Genomic DNA, 14,191 nt, shown 5'->3' with positions numbered 1-14,191 from the left:
CTCCAAACCCTCCAATCCTTCGGCATTTGTGACACAGCTTTCTCGTGGTTCTCTTCCTATCTGACTAACCGTACATTTAGTGTAGCCTTCTCCGGAGCATCCTCTGCCCCGTTACCACTTTCTGTTGGGGTAAATCAAGGCTCTGTCCTTGGTCCCCTTCTCTTCTCAATCTACACGTCATCACTAGGTACCTTAATAAAGTCCCATGGGTTTCAATACCATTTGTACGCCGATGACACCCAAATCTACCTCTCTGCACCAGACCTACCTCCTTCCTTACTAACCCGTGTCACTAACTGTCTTTCTCACATCTCATCTTGGATGTCCTCTCACTACCTTAAGCTAAATCTCTCTTAAACTGAACTCCTTATTTTTCCCCCTTCTTCCAATGTCTCCACCCCCAAAATTTCTATAACTGTTGATAATTCCATCATTACCCCTACCCCGCTCGCCCGATGTCTTGGGGTCACACTTGACTCAGATCTTTCCTTCACTCCTCACATCCAGTCCTTGGCTAAAGCCTGCCGCTTCCACCTTAAAAACATTGCTAAAATTAGACATTTCCTTACACAAGATACAACCAAGATTTTAATCCACTCTCTCATCCTTTCCCGCCTTGACTACTGCAATTCCGTACTCTCTGGTCTACCTAGCTGCCGCATAGCTCCTTTACAATCCATTATGAATGCCTCTGCCAGGCTCATCTTCCTTACTCGTCGCTCTTCATCTGCTGCACCTCTCTGCCAATCCCTTCACTGGCTTCCTCTTGCCTCTAGGATTAAACATAAAATCCTCACCCTGACATATAAAGCTCTCAACTGCACTGCTCCCCCCTACATCTCAGAACTTGTCTCTAGATACTCTCCCTCCCGTCCCCTTCGATCAGCTCCGGATCTCCTCCTCTCCTCCTCTCTTGTTACTTCCTCACATTCACGTTTACAGGACTTCTCCAGACTGGCCCCCATCTTGTGGAATTCCCTGCCTCGCTCCATAAGACTCTCCCGTAGTTTTAGCAGCTTCAAGCGCTCCCTAAAAACTCTACTATTCAGGGATGCATACAACCAACACTAACCTTTCCTAACGCCATTGCTTTCCCCTTGAACCCCTTAGATTGTAAGCCTATGGGCCCAGCTGTTTACAGATCGCTTCATAAGAGCCGACTACAACAGTGAAACTCTCGGCAGGGCCCTCCACCCACTTGACCCCTACAAAAGCTATCCTGTACACCGACTATGTTAACAGCACTGCGGAATCTGTTGGCGCTCTACAAATACCTGATAATAATAATAATAATAGAAGATTAAGCTATGTCCAAGAGCAAAATGCATCAGATTGTATCCTCTTCTTGTGTAATATTGTTTTAAACATGACTGAATAAAAGGTTTTGTTTTATCAACTGAGCAGTGCATGAATTTGGATTTATGTATAACATTGTGGCACCCATTGCTTTATAGACACTAAAACTTTTACAACTATATATATATTTATTTTTAAACAACTAATGTATTTTAAAAAAAATCCATCTGCATAATATTCTTTGACTAATATTCAGACTTTGAAACCCAGCATTCAAATGTTAAAATGCGCACATTTTAATATTGCCTTTGATAACGTGATCAAGAAAAGATTAATTTGCAAAAATAAATATTGATTGTTCAACATTAGTTTGAAATGAATGTAGGCAGCATTTATTATTTAATTATTAACTACTCTGCTGAACTAAGTGGCCATCCATAACCCAACACTACAATGCAGCTATGTTAACACATATTTCACAATGGAGATCTAAACAAAACCCTAGCAGATGGAGGGACATTGAACAAGCTTCCTTACCATTTCATTTACAGCTACCTAATCTAATATGGACCCCCCCTTGCACTGCTGCAGGTTCCTTATCATTTCAACCCCATTATATGAGAATGCCTCTATGCCTGGGACAGGATCAAACATAATCACTTGGTTTCCCCATACCCTTCCCCCATCCACTCTATAGCAGGCCTTCTCACAGGCCTCCCAGAAACCCACCCAAATGTGTGGGCATGACAGGGGATATTACAGGTCCAGGACCTGTTGATACCCTCCCAGCGAGACCAATTCATCACACTCGACCAGATTTGCTGTGACTATATTATTCCTCCATATTTTCCCTTCGAATACACTAGAATCAAAAACCTTTTGAAGAGTTGGGGCTTTAAAACGATTCCCGCTCACTTACCCCTTGGTAAACCAGATGGATTCTTGGAGGAAGGCCATATAAACCTCTATCTTTCCACAATGCCCTGATGGAAGGTGCCATACCTGACAACAAAGCTCCCCACTTACTTAGGTGGAAAAACATCATAAACATCAGCCCCACACCAAAGATTTAGCAACACACTATTACAATCACTAAAAAGCCATCCATTGTGTTACTTTCTTTGAAATGTACTACAAACTACTTACCCTTTGGTATTATTTACCGACCCGCCTTGTTAAAATGACTCAGACTGTTTCACCCATGTGCTGGCGCGTATGTGGACGAGTTGGGGATTCCAAGCATATTTGGTGGGAATGCACCAAAATTAAAAGCCGCTGGCACACGTATTTTTCAACCTTATTTAGCCTAGGCCTACAGCTCCCCAAAACTCTTGAACTAGCACTCCTTCACAAAGGACTACACTCCTTGCCTAAGCGACAAAGTTATCTCTATATCTAGATGGTGGTTAAATTGCTAAATCCTGGAGACAGGAACTACCTCCTTGTTGGTCCTCTGTTATAAAAACTATTGGCTATATACACTCCATGGAAAAAATATTTTTTATGCTCTAAACCAATCTGACCTTTTTGAACTGATTTGGGCAGACTGGGTCTTCCAGTACAATCCCAACTGGAAGCCATCAAGTTAAGCATCATAACATAGTTTGGGATATTTCAATGCCTTTTTTTTGTCTCACTTATTCAGGACTTCCTAATCTTCCCCTCAACCACTATCCCTCCTTGCCTCCTTCTTTCCTTCTCTGCACTTCTTTACTTTCTCTCCCTAATTTCTTTTTCTTTCTACCTTATTTGTCAATACCTCCAAGAATTCACCATGTGCCGAGTTTGAAGCACAAATGTCTTATATTTAAGTGTGTATTGGTTTTCAAGAACTACGTCTCACATTCTTAATTTCAATGTCACTGTATATCCTTGATTTATGAGGATACGCTGGTTATGTATGTTTTATTATTGAAAATAAAGAAATTTAAAAAAAAAAGAAAAAAAAAAAGATGTGGCCATCCTTATTTGATACTTTGCATAACACTTTTTGCTAAAAATAATAAAGCATTGTTATTACAAGTATTAACGGAACATGAAATACAAAATGTTTCCTTCATGATCCAGAAAAAGTGTATATCTGGAATATGAACATTCAAAATAAAAACTATTAATATGACGTGTAATAAATTTCATGTGTATATTGGTACATTACATATATGATAAATATGCCCCAGGTAAATAAGGAGGAGTTTTAGGGGCTATATAAGTCCAATTTAGTGAACAAAACATATCGACCCTTGAGAAAGCTTTTCTGATGAAATATGAAACGCTTTGGGTATTTTGTCTCACGGCTGTCACTGTATATTAGTGGAGAATGTTGATGGATTTAATGCAGAACAGAAAAAGATACAACTCCCTTGTTCATTCTAGTGTGTCCTTTCAGTATGTTTGACATTCTTTAATAAAAATTGATGTTTTTAACACCAAATAAGTGCTCTTCGGTTTGTTACCAGTTGTGCAAGTGCACCCTTAGTTTAAGAGCGCGTAAGGAGTAGATTATTAGTGTGTTTACTTACACTGAGTACTCCCCCCAAAGTAGCAAGTCAGGGCGGAGTTTGGTGTGCCGCTGCTGTGACAGTCATCTCAGTAAGTGGGTATGCTGGGGCTCTAGGGAGGTGGATCAGATAATTCAAGTACCATTTTATGAGTGAATAATTGTCAGGATTGCTTATAACTACCTCTCATGTTGAGCACACATACAATTTGATATCTCTGTGTTCTATATTATACCAATAGAATTGGCTAATTTTAGAACAATTATATTGAGCTGCTATGGGGTCTTACTGAGTGCCTGTTAGGAGGAATTTTGGTTTCATTAAAAGTTGCCACCCTCAAGTCTTCCTCACCTCCCTGTTCCATATTCCTCTGAGAAACATCAGCAGGTATGTGAATTTGTTCAGCACTCTCTCAAAAACAACTGCGCTTTATTTTTCTCTGGCAGTGGAAAAGGAGAGTGTAACCTTTTTATGATGGTGAATGATTAATTTTCTAAGTGTCTGCTGAATATGGATACTTCTTCACAGTTTTTCTGTTATAATCCATACTGACATTTTAGCCAACAATTCTAAAAAAAATTCAACAGAGAGATCTGTAAAGGAAACTGACAGCTTGAAATTGCCTTATTGTGAAGTTCACATTACATTGAATCCAGGGGCGAAACTACAGGGGGTGCAGAGGTCGCAGGTGCGACTAGGCCCCTGAGGGTGGGGGCCCAGCTTAAAAAAAAATAATTTTTTTTTAATAAAAAACGTTAACCTACCACTGCCTGCACTGATATCATGTGAATGTGACATGACTGCAGGGGTTAGTGTTTCTGTTATACCCATTGGTGTTTATGTGTGTGTGTATGGTGTGTGTGTATGTATGTGACTGTGTGTGCATTTATGCATGTATGTGTGTTTGTGTATGTTTGTGGAACCAGCAAATTACAGACCTTGTTACTACAGCATGGGGGGGGGACAGGGGGTAAACAGTGTAACTATACAGTACCACTATATATAGTATGGGGGGTGGACCATGTCACTGACTACTATGGTCACTTTATAAAGTACTGGGCAGGTAGGGTCAGGCCAGCCATCTCACCGGCAGATTACAGGCTGTGTCACTAACTCACTATATACAGTACTGGTGGGTTAAACAGTGTCACTATATACAGTAATAGGGGGTCAGACCATCTCACAGACTGTGGGCACAGGGTACCTCCTTTTGCAGACATGTAATCTGATTCACATTTTTTTCTGTGTTAAATGTAAAAAAAAAAAAAAAAAGTATTAAATTCACCTTTTTTTGGAGGGGGGAGGGGTGGTGGGGGGCCCCTTCTTAGATTCTTGCACCTGGGCCCTGTGGTTTCTAGTTACGCCTCTGATTGAAGCCATCTCCTCTCCAAACAAAGAAAGCTAAAAAAATGTAGAAACAAATTATTTTAATGGCAAATACGAGACAGAAAGCACATCTAGTGTACTCTAATCCGAATGATCAGATTGGTTAATGACCTAGATTTAATAAAAACCCTTATGCAAAACTAATATCTTGCAGGGGAAAAAAAAAACATTTGAAAATTACCGAATTCAAAGATATTGGTACCTGTCCCTTGTCACATGAGTTTATAATAAGTCTGTCTCACAGTTGGTAATCTACTGCTGTGTAACCAACCTTAGCATTATTTACATGCTAAATGCATAATTTTGTGCTTTGCCTGCGTGTTCTGTATTTTGCGGGACAGTCCCGAACCACAACCTCTTTGTAATTCCCCCATTTCTGTATAGTTATGTCTGCACTCACTGCACCCAGTCCATCTAACTCAGCCTGGGCTATCCTAACCCTGCCCCCTAGCCTTCCATGGCTGTACCCTAGATCATTGGTTTTCAAACCTGTTCTCGAGCCTTCCTAACAGGCCACATTTTGAGGATATCTGAACTAGAGCACAGGTGAAACAACTGCTTAGTAATCCTGAAAACCTGTCATGTTAGGGAGGCATAAGGACAGGTTTGTAAACCAGTGCCCTAGATTGTTCCAGCCCTGCTCCTTTATAGCTCAATTCATTTAGAACACTCTCACTTTCAGAGAATGTATCGTCTGCAACCTCATAAGCTTAGAGGAATCTGTGTGATAACGTTAGTTTTACAATATTTCACAACAATAGGTAAATGATTTATTTATGCAAATGGACAATAACTAATGTTATGTGTGCACCTGTGCTAAAAGCTTATTCTATGAAAATCCCATTTGTTTTAGTAGGGAACATGGAGCAGATCTACCTAAACTCTACAGCTGGGAGATTCCCACAAATATTCTACAACACACACAGCATAAAGTCCAAGTTTAGTCTCATTGTTCAGTGTTTGCTTGATCAACTTGACTATTAATGTGCCACAACTTCTGCATTCAGTTAACACTTCTTTTATTTAGAATTCCTAATAAATACTTCTAGAATATGTGATTTTTTTCATTTTTTCTGCTCCAGTCCAGGTTTGCACAAACAGTTTATAACAGGCGTAAATGTTTAGTCAAATTAAATGAAGTTTCTTTGTCATTTATAGGACAGAATACAGGTAGCCCTCAGTTTACGCCGGGGTTAGGTTCCAGAAGGAATGGTTGTAAATCGAAACCGTTGTAAATTGAAACCCAGTTTATAATGTAAGTCAATGGGAAGTGAGGGAGATAGGTTCCAGGCCCCTCTCAGAATTGTCATAAGTAACACCTAATACATTATTTTTAAAGCTTTGAAATGAAGACTTTAAATGCTAAACAGCATTATAAACCTAATAAAATAATCCCACAACACAGAATATATAATTAAACTAAGTTAAATTAACAAAAACATTTGCTAAACTGCATTATAAACCTAATAAAATAATCACACAACACAGACTTCACTTGCATTTTTCTGCAAACAGTTCTTTCTATGAATTCCAATCTGGACTGATTTATAGACAGGAAGATCTTGTTCCTATGAAATCTGCTCGATAGCTTTGGTCTGGTTAAACTGATTTATTTCAGCTTGCTTGGCTTTGCTGCAACACAAGCGGACAGCTCCACCTACTGGCTATTTTAATAAATGCACTGCTTCTCAATGCTTTTCAATAGCAGTCACATGACTGGAAAAAAAGGTTGTTATTCTGAAACGGTGTAAATTGAACCTTTCAATTGAGGATGATTCTGCATAGCTGTGCATGGGCAGAGAGTACAAGGGCAGCCGCAGTGGTTGTGTAGTGATGTTTAGACATGTCCTTGACTTAATTAAAGGGACAGTCTACTTGAAAATCATTATTGTTTAAAAAGATAGATAATCCCTTTATTACCAGGGATAAGCGAATGTTTTGTTTGTTTGAATTTAGAATGTTTGTACAGTATTCTAACATTTGTTTAATGTAATAGTATTTCTAATGCTCTCTTTAAAGTGAATGTCAAGTTACTAATAGTGCCCCACGGCATTGGATAGACTTTTAAAAATTAACAAGGGTTTAATTCATGAAATCTTTTATATGTATATATTTTGGAAATTTTTTACCTATTTACTGCTGCGACAAAAAGCGCAGCTCTCCCGTACGCCATTTTGTCATATTGATTGACAGATGACGATTTGTAAAATAACTAATCCTTGTCTCCCCCCCCCCTGGGGCGTTCACCCCCTTTGCATAAACGTCACGGCCCGGTGGGAAGCAAGGCGAACGGGAGAGCTGCGCTTATTGTCGCAGCGGTAAATAGGTAAAAATTCTGCAAAATATATACATATACAAGCTTTCATGAATTAAACCCTTGTTAATTTTTAAAAGTCTATCCAATGCCATTGGGAACTATTAGTAACTTGACATTCATTTTAAATGTAATATTCAAATTATGCAATATTCGAAATAGAAACATTCAAATCTATATATTTGTATCAATCTATTAAATTCCCTACCACATGAACTATTGAACTTCTGAATAGTATTTGTTAAATTGAATGAGGATATTCAATCTAATTATGAACATTTGAAAACAAACTTAATATTTGAAAACCGGAAATAACATTTGATTACCAAATGTTAATGTATTTTCATTCTTATCAACATTCGATTGTGCAAAATGAATGTCCATAAGACTTTTTGTTCAGCACATTCGCCCATCCCTATCTATAACCCATTCCCCAGTTTTTCATAACCAACACAGTTATATTAATACACTTTTTACCTCTGTGATTACCTTGTATCTAAGCTTTGGCAAACTGCCCCCTTATTTCAGTTCTTTTGATAGACATGCATTTTAGCCAATCAGTGCTGACTCATAAATAAGTCTACGGGAGTGAGCACAGTGTTATCTATATGGCAGACATGAACTAGCGCTGTTTAGCTGTGAAAAACTGTCAAAATGCTCTGAGATTAAAGGGAACCTTCATGGGTTTAGAAATTAGCACATGAGCCTACCTAAATTTAGCTTTAAAAAAAGAATACCAAGAGAACAAAGCAAATTTGATAATTAAAGTAAACTGGAAAGTTGTTTAAAATTGCCTGCCCTATCTGAATCATGCACATTTAATTTTGACTAGACCGTCCCTTTAAACTGTCTGTTTCTATTCATACTCACATTTTTGTGATTCTAAGTTATTAGTAACTTTCGGCTAGATTACGAGTTTTGCATTATGAGGGGTGCGGTGCTAACTTGCATGTTATTGTCACCGCTCACTTACCTACAGCGATGGTATTACAGGTTTTCCTAAACCCGGCATTAACAGGCAAGAAGTGAGGGTAGAGCAAAATTGTGCTCCATACCTCACTCCATTACCAGTGCTGCTTAAGTCAGCGGTGAGCTGGTTTTACGTGCTCGTGCACGATTTCCCCATAGACATCAATGGGGAGAACCGGCTGAAAAAAAGCCTAACACCTGCAATAAAGCAGCGTAAAGCTCTGTACCGCAGCCCCATTGATTCCTATGGGGAAACTAAATTTATGTTTACAGCTAACACCCTAACATGAACCCCGATTTTAAACACCCCTAATCTCACACTTATTAACAACCCCTAATCTGCCACCCCCGACATTGCCGACACCTACATTATACTTATTAACCCCTAATCTGCTGCTCCGGACATCGCCGACACTTACATTATACTTATCAACCCCTAATCTGCTGCCCCCAACATCGCTGACACCTACATTATATTTATTAACCCCTAATCTCCCACCCCCAATGTCGCCGCAACCTACCTACACTTATTAACCCCTAATTTGCCGCCCCCAACGTCGCCGCCACTATAACCCCTAAACCGCCGCACTCCCGCATCGCAAACACTAGTTAAATATTATTAACCCTTAATCTGCCGCCCCTAACATCGCCGCCACCTACCTACATTTATTAAACCCTAATCTGCCACCCCCAATGTCGCCACCACTATAACTAAATTTATTAACATCTAAATCTAAGTCTAACCCTAACCCTAACACACCCTAACTTAAATATAATTAAAAGAAATCTAAGTAAAAATTCCTATCATTACCTAAATAATTCCTATTTAAAACTAAATACTTAGCTGTAAAATAAACCCTAAGCTAGCTACAATATAACTAATAGTTACATTGTAGCTAGCTTAGGGTTTATTTTTATTTTACAGGCAAGTTTGTATTTATTTTAACTAGGTAGAATAGTTACTAAATAGTTATTAACTATTTACTAACTACCTAGCTAAAATAAATACAAATTTACCTGTAAAATAAAACCTAACCTGAGTTACACTAAAACCTAACTTTACACTACAATTAAATAAATTACCTAAATTAAATACAATTACCAAAATTACAAAAAACAAACAAACACTAAATTACACAAAATAAAAAACAAATTATCAGATATTTAAACTAATTACACCTAATCTAATAGCCCTATCAAAATAAAAAAGCCCCCCCAAAATAAAAAAAACCCTAGCCTAAACTAAACTACCAATAGCCCTTAAAAGGGCATTTTGTGGGGCATTGCCTCAAAGAAATCAGCTCTTTTACCTGTAAAAAAAAATACAAACAACCCCCCCAACAGTAAAACCCATCACCCACACAATCAACCCCCTAAATATAAAGCTAACTTAAAAAACCTAAGCTCCCCATTGCCCTGAAAAGGGCATTTGGATGGGCATTGCCCTTAAAAGGGCATTTAGCTCTATTGCTGCCCAAACCCTAATTTAAAAATAAAACCCATCCAATAAACCCTTAAAAAAACCTAACACTAAGCCCTGAAGATCCACTTACAGTTTTGAAGAGCCGACATCCATCCTCAACGAAGCCAGGAGAAGTCCTCAACCAAGAGGCAAGAAGTCCTCAACTAAGCCGGGAGAAGTCTTCATCCCAGCCGGCAGAAGTGGTCCTCCAGACGGGCAGAAGTCTTCATCCAGACAGCACCTTCTATCTTCATCCATCCGGCGAGGAGCGGGTCCACCTTAAAGACATCCGGTGCCAAGCATTCTCTTCAAATGAAGTTTTCTTCTCGAATTAATGTTTCTTTAAGTGACGTCATCCAAGATGGCGTCCCTTGAATTCCGATTGGCTGATAGAATTCAGCCAATCGGAATTAAAGGTGAAAAAATCCTATTGGCTGATGCAATCTGGATGAAGACTTCTGCCCGTCTGGAGGACCACTTCTGCCGGCTTGGATGAAGGCTTCTCCCGGCTTCGTTTAGGACTTCTTGCTGCTTCGTTGAGGACTTCTCCCGGCTTCATTGAGGATGGATGTCGGCTCTTCAAAACTGTAAGCGGATCTTCAGGGGTTAGTGTTCAGGTTTTTTAAGGGTTTATTGGGTGGGTTTTATTTATAGGTTAGGGTTTGGACAACAATAGAGCTAAATGCCCTTTTAAGGGCAATGCCCATCCAAATGACCTTTTCAGGGCAATGGGGAGCTTAGGTTTTTTTAGTTAGCTTTTTATTTGGGGGGTTGGTTGTGTGGGTGGTGGGTTTTACTGTTGGGGGGTTGTTTGTATTTTTTTTACAGGTAAAAGAGCTGATTTCTTTGGGGCAATGCCCCGCAAAAGGCCCTTTTAAAGGCTATTGGTAGATTAGTTTAGGCTAGGTTTTTTTTTTTGATAGGGCTATTAGATTAGGTGTAATTAGTTTAAATATCTGATAATTTGTTTTTTATTTTGTGTAATTTAGTGGGGTTTTTTGTAATTTAGGTAATTGTATTTAATTTAGTTAATTTATTTCATTGTAGTGTAAGGTTATTGTAAGACAGGTTAGGTTTTATTTTACAGGTAAATTTGTATTTATTTTAGCTAGGTAGTTAGTAAATAGTAAATAACTATTTAGTAACTATTCTACCTAGTTAAAATAAATACAAACTTGCCTGTAAAATAAAAATAAAACCTAAGATAGATACAATATAACTATTAGTTATATTGCAGCTAGCTTAGGGTTTATTTTACAGCTAAGTATTTAGTTTTAAATAGGAATTATTTAGGTAACGATAGGAATTTTTATTTAGATTTCTTTTAATTATATTTAAGTTAGGGGGAGTAGGGTTAGACTTAGGTTTAGGGGTTAATAACTTTAGTATAGTGGCGGCAACGTTGGGTGCGGCAGATTAGGGGTTAATAACCGTAATGTAGGTTGCGGCGATGTTAGGAACATCAGATTAGGGATTAATAATATTTAACTAGTGTTTGCGAGGCGGGAGTGCAGCGGTTTAGGGGTTAATATGTTTATTCTAGTGGCGGTGATGTCCGTAGTGGCAGATCAGGGGTTAATAATTTTATTTTAGTGTTTGCGATGCGGGAGGGCCTCGGTTTAGGGGTTAATAGGTAGTTTATGGGTGTTAGTGTACTTTTTAGCACTTTAGTTATGAGTTTTATGCTACTGACTTTAGAATGCGTTACGAATCTTGCAGGATAGGCTGTACCGCTCACTTTTTGGCCTGCAAAAAAAAGCTTGTAATATCGGCGCTATGGAAGTCCCATTGAAAAAAGACTTTACGCAAATTGCGTAAGTTAATTTGCGGTACGGCCAAAAAGCGTGCGGGACAGCTGTACCTACAAGACTCGTATTATCAGCGGTAATAAAAAAGCAGCGTTATGAGCCTTAACGCTGCTTTTTTGCTCATAACACAAAACTCGTAATCTAGCCGCAAGTCTTCTTAAACAAGATTTCTTTTAGCAATTGTGTATTTGGAATAGGGATTTAACAGTTGGCCGTTTTGTGCTGCATATTTATCAGGTTCCTTGGTTATTTGAATCACAACTGCAGAGTATAAATAAATTATATTTGTTTCACAACTGAAGTACAGGCTATTATATCAGCATAGACTGTTTTACTCAGAGTGATTTTTATAAGTAATGGCAGTAAGTCTTTATATGGTTATATAATATTGTTATACCATATAAATATTTAGAGGCTGAAAATAAGTATTATTATTAATAACAACTTTTGACATTAGTTGTGCTCAAACCCAAATGAGAGAGATAGTGTTCATTGTAATAAGCACTGAAGCATGAGAGATGTGAGACACACAGACCGCAGCTGCTGACAGGGGCGTGACCTGCTGCGAGACACAGCACACAGAGTAATGCTTGCAGCGTGGATATCTGAACACAGACTAGTGATTGCAATAGGTGCTGTGAGACACGCTGAGTGTAAGGAGCTGTATGGCACGCTGAGATGAATGAAGCTGTGTGACGTCACATAAAGTCCGTTACTGTCCGGTATGAGAATGTAACAAAGGAAGTTCATAGAATTAGATAAAACATACGTTGCAAACAAAGTAATATCTGAGAGACAAAGTCAATTTAGATAAGTTCAAGAGAAAACATGAAATTTGTAATTAGCCGTTACTTAAGGCATCCAAGGTAAATTAGAATTGATACAAGTACCGTAGCGGTAGTAGGTAGAATCCTCCTGTTGGAAATTAAATAGCAATTCCTGTAGAGATGTGGAGTTGAAATAAATTAATACTTCTTGGAATAGCGATCTTCAGGATGAATGAGACTAGTTGTTATTAGTCCCTTTGTGAGACCAAACTGCAGCTGGTATTTGTAATCCCAAATGTTAAAGTAGTAGAAGTAAATCTTCTTTTGATAAGAATATAGCTTATAAGAATCAGAGCACTGGTTTCAGCAAACAATACTCAACAACTAAGCACTTGTTTGGGGCGGGGTGATGCCTTAAGTACAGGTGAGGAAGGTGAGTTGAGGCAAAAAGTAAAAGCAGGACTGGAATCCTTACAATATTAGTGACTAAAATCAGTTGCACAGGTTTTTACATTAAACAGAAGATTTACAGTATCTAGAATCTTGCGTTATCTATGCTTACAGTAATAGTAATATTCAGCAAAGATTAAACTTGTTTTGTACAGTGAGGTTTGTAACTTTAGGTGATATTTTAAACCTTGTCACATAACAGTTTAATCATTTACAGTGGAAGAACTGTTGAAATCCTTTTATAGAAGATGAGCTACGTTGCGGCCATTTTCTTCTTATGTAAACTAATTTCCTTTAGTATTGTTCTTGATTTTAGATAACAATCTTGTGAAAATGAAAAACAAAGTTTCTTTAATGAATTAAAAATTAATTTAAAAATATATTTAAAAAATTAAGTTTTATAAACATAAATTATAAAAAATGCCCAGTATACCCATCATGCCCATTATATAAATTACATTCAGATTCTTTAACACTTACCATAAACACCACTCTGTAAAATTCCAAAACATACCCAATTAACCCATATCATGTATTTCAGTGATTGGCATCCAGTATCGGCAGTTCCGAGATACTATCTTGTATGAGTTAATTTAAGCTTTGTTTGACTTGGAAAGATTATGATAATTTTGCTAAAGAAAAAATATTGGGGAAACACCCCCCAAAAAAGATTAGAATCAACCTCAATGTTTAAAAAAATATTACAAATCTCTTACACGCACAAAAGAATAGTTTAAGGAAAACAACATGGAAAGCCATACAACCTCCTCAGCTTTGACATAGCAATACACAACTGTAAGACTAGAGCAATTGTATCTTTTTAAATATCACACTTTGAGTCACAGCTTAGGTAAAAAATTTCAACCGTGCTTTTGAGAATGCCCTTATACGACCTTGGTCAGCTCCTGCTAAATTGGCAAATCAATTTCAATTCTATTAAGAGAGACTATGTTAACATAACAAAACAGACGTGTGAATATGTAACAATTACACGCATTTTCAGAACCCGTTTTCAAATTGTGTTTCCAAAGTTCTGTGGATGTAATTATTATTTTCCCACACTGCTAGTGATTATCCTTTGTTCTAATATATGACAGCCCTTCCCTCTTCTGTACTTATAGTTTTAATGACGCTTTCAGTATACCAGCGCCTAATTGTCATTTGTTTTATATCTCTATACTTATACTATATATGTGTTTGGTTTGCAAGTCACTAACTTAACTTAAGTCAGGGGATAAGCT

At 37.9% G+C, this 14,191-nt stretch overlaps 1 protein-coding gene across 1 annotated transcript in view; it reads left to right on the top strand.

The window, feature by feature from the left end:
* The window catches only part of PSTPIP2 (proline-serine-threonine phosphatase interacting protein 2), a 535,836-nt gene that overhangs the window by 28,478 nt on the left and 493,167 nt on the right, over positions 1 to 14,191 (top strand). The gene's annotated exons all lie outside the window — the stretch shown is intronic.

The sequence above is a fragment of the Bombina bombina genome, chromosome 2, assembly GCF_027579735.1.
Source record: "Bombina bombina isolate aBomBom1 chromosome 2, aBomBom1.pri, whole genome shotgun sequence".
NCBI classification, from domain to species: domain Eukaryota; kingdom Metazoa; phylum Chordata; class Amphibia; order Anura; family Bombinatoridae; genus Bombina; species Bombina bombina.
The sequence above is the reverse complement of the archived record's forward strand: the minus strand, read 5'-3'. Positions and strand labels throughout refer to the sequence as shown.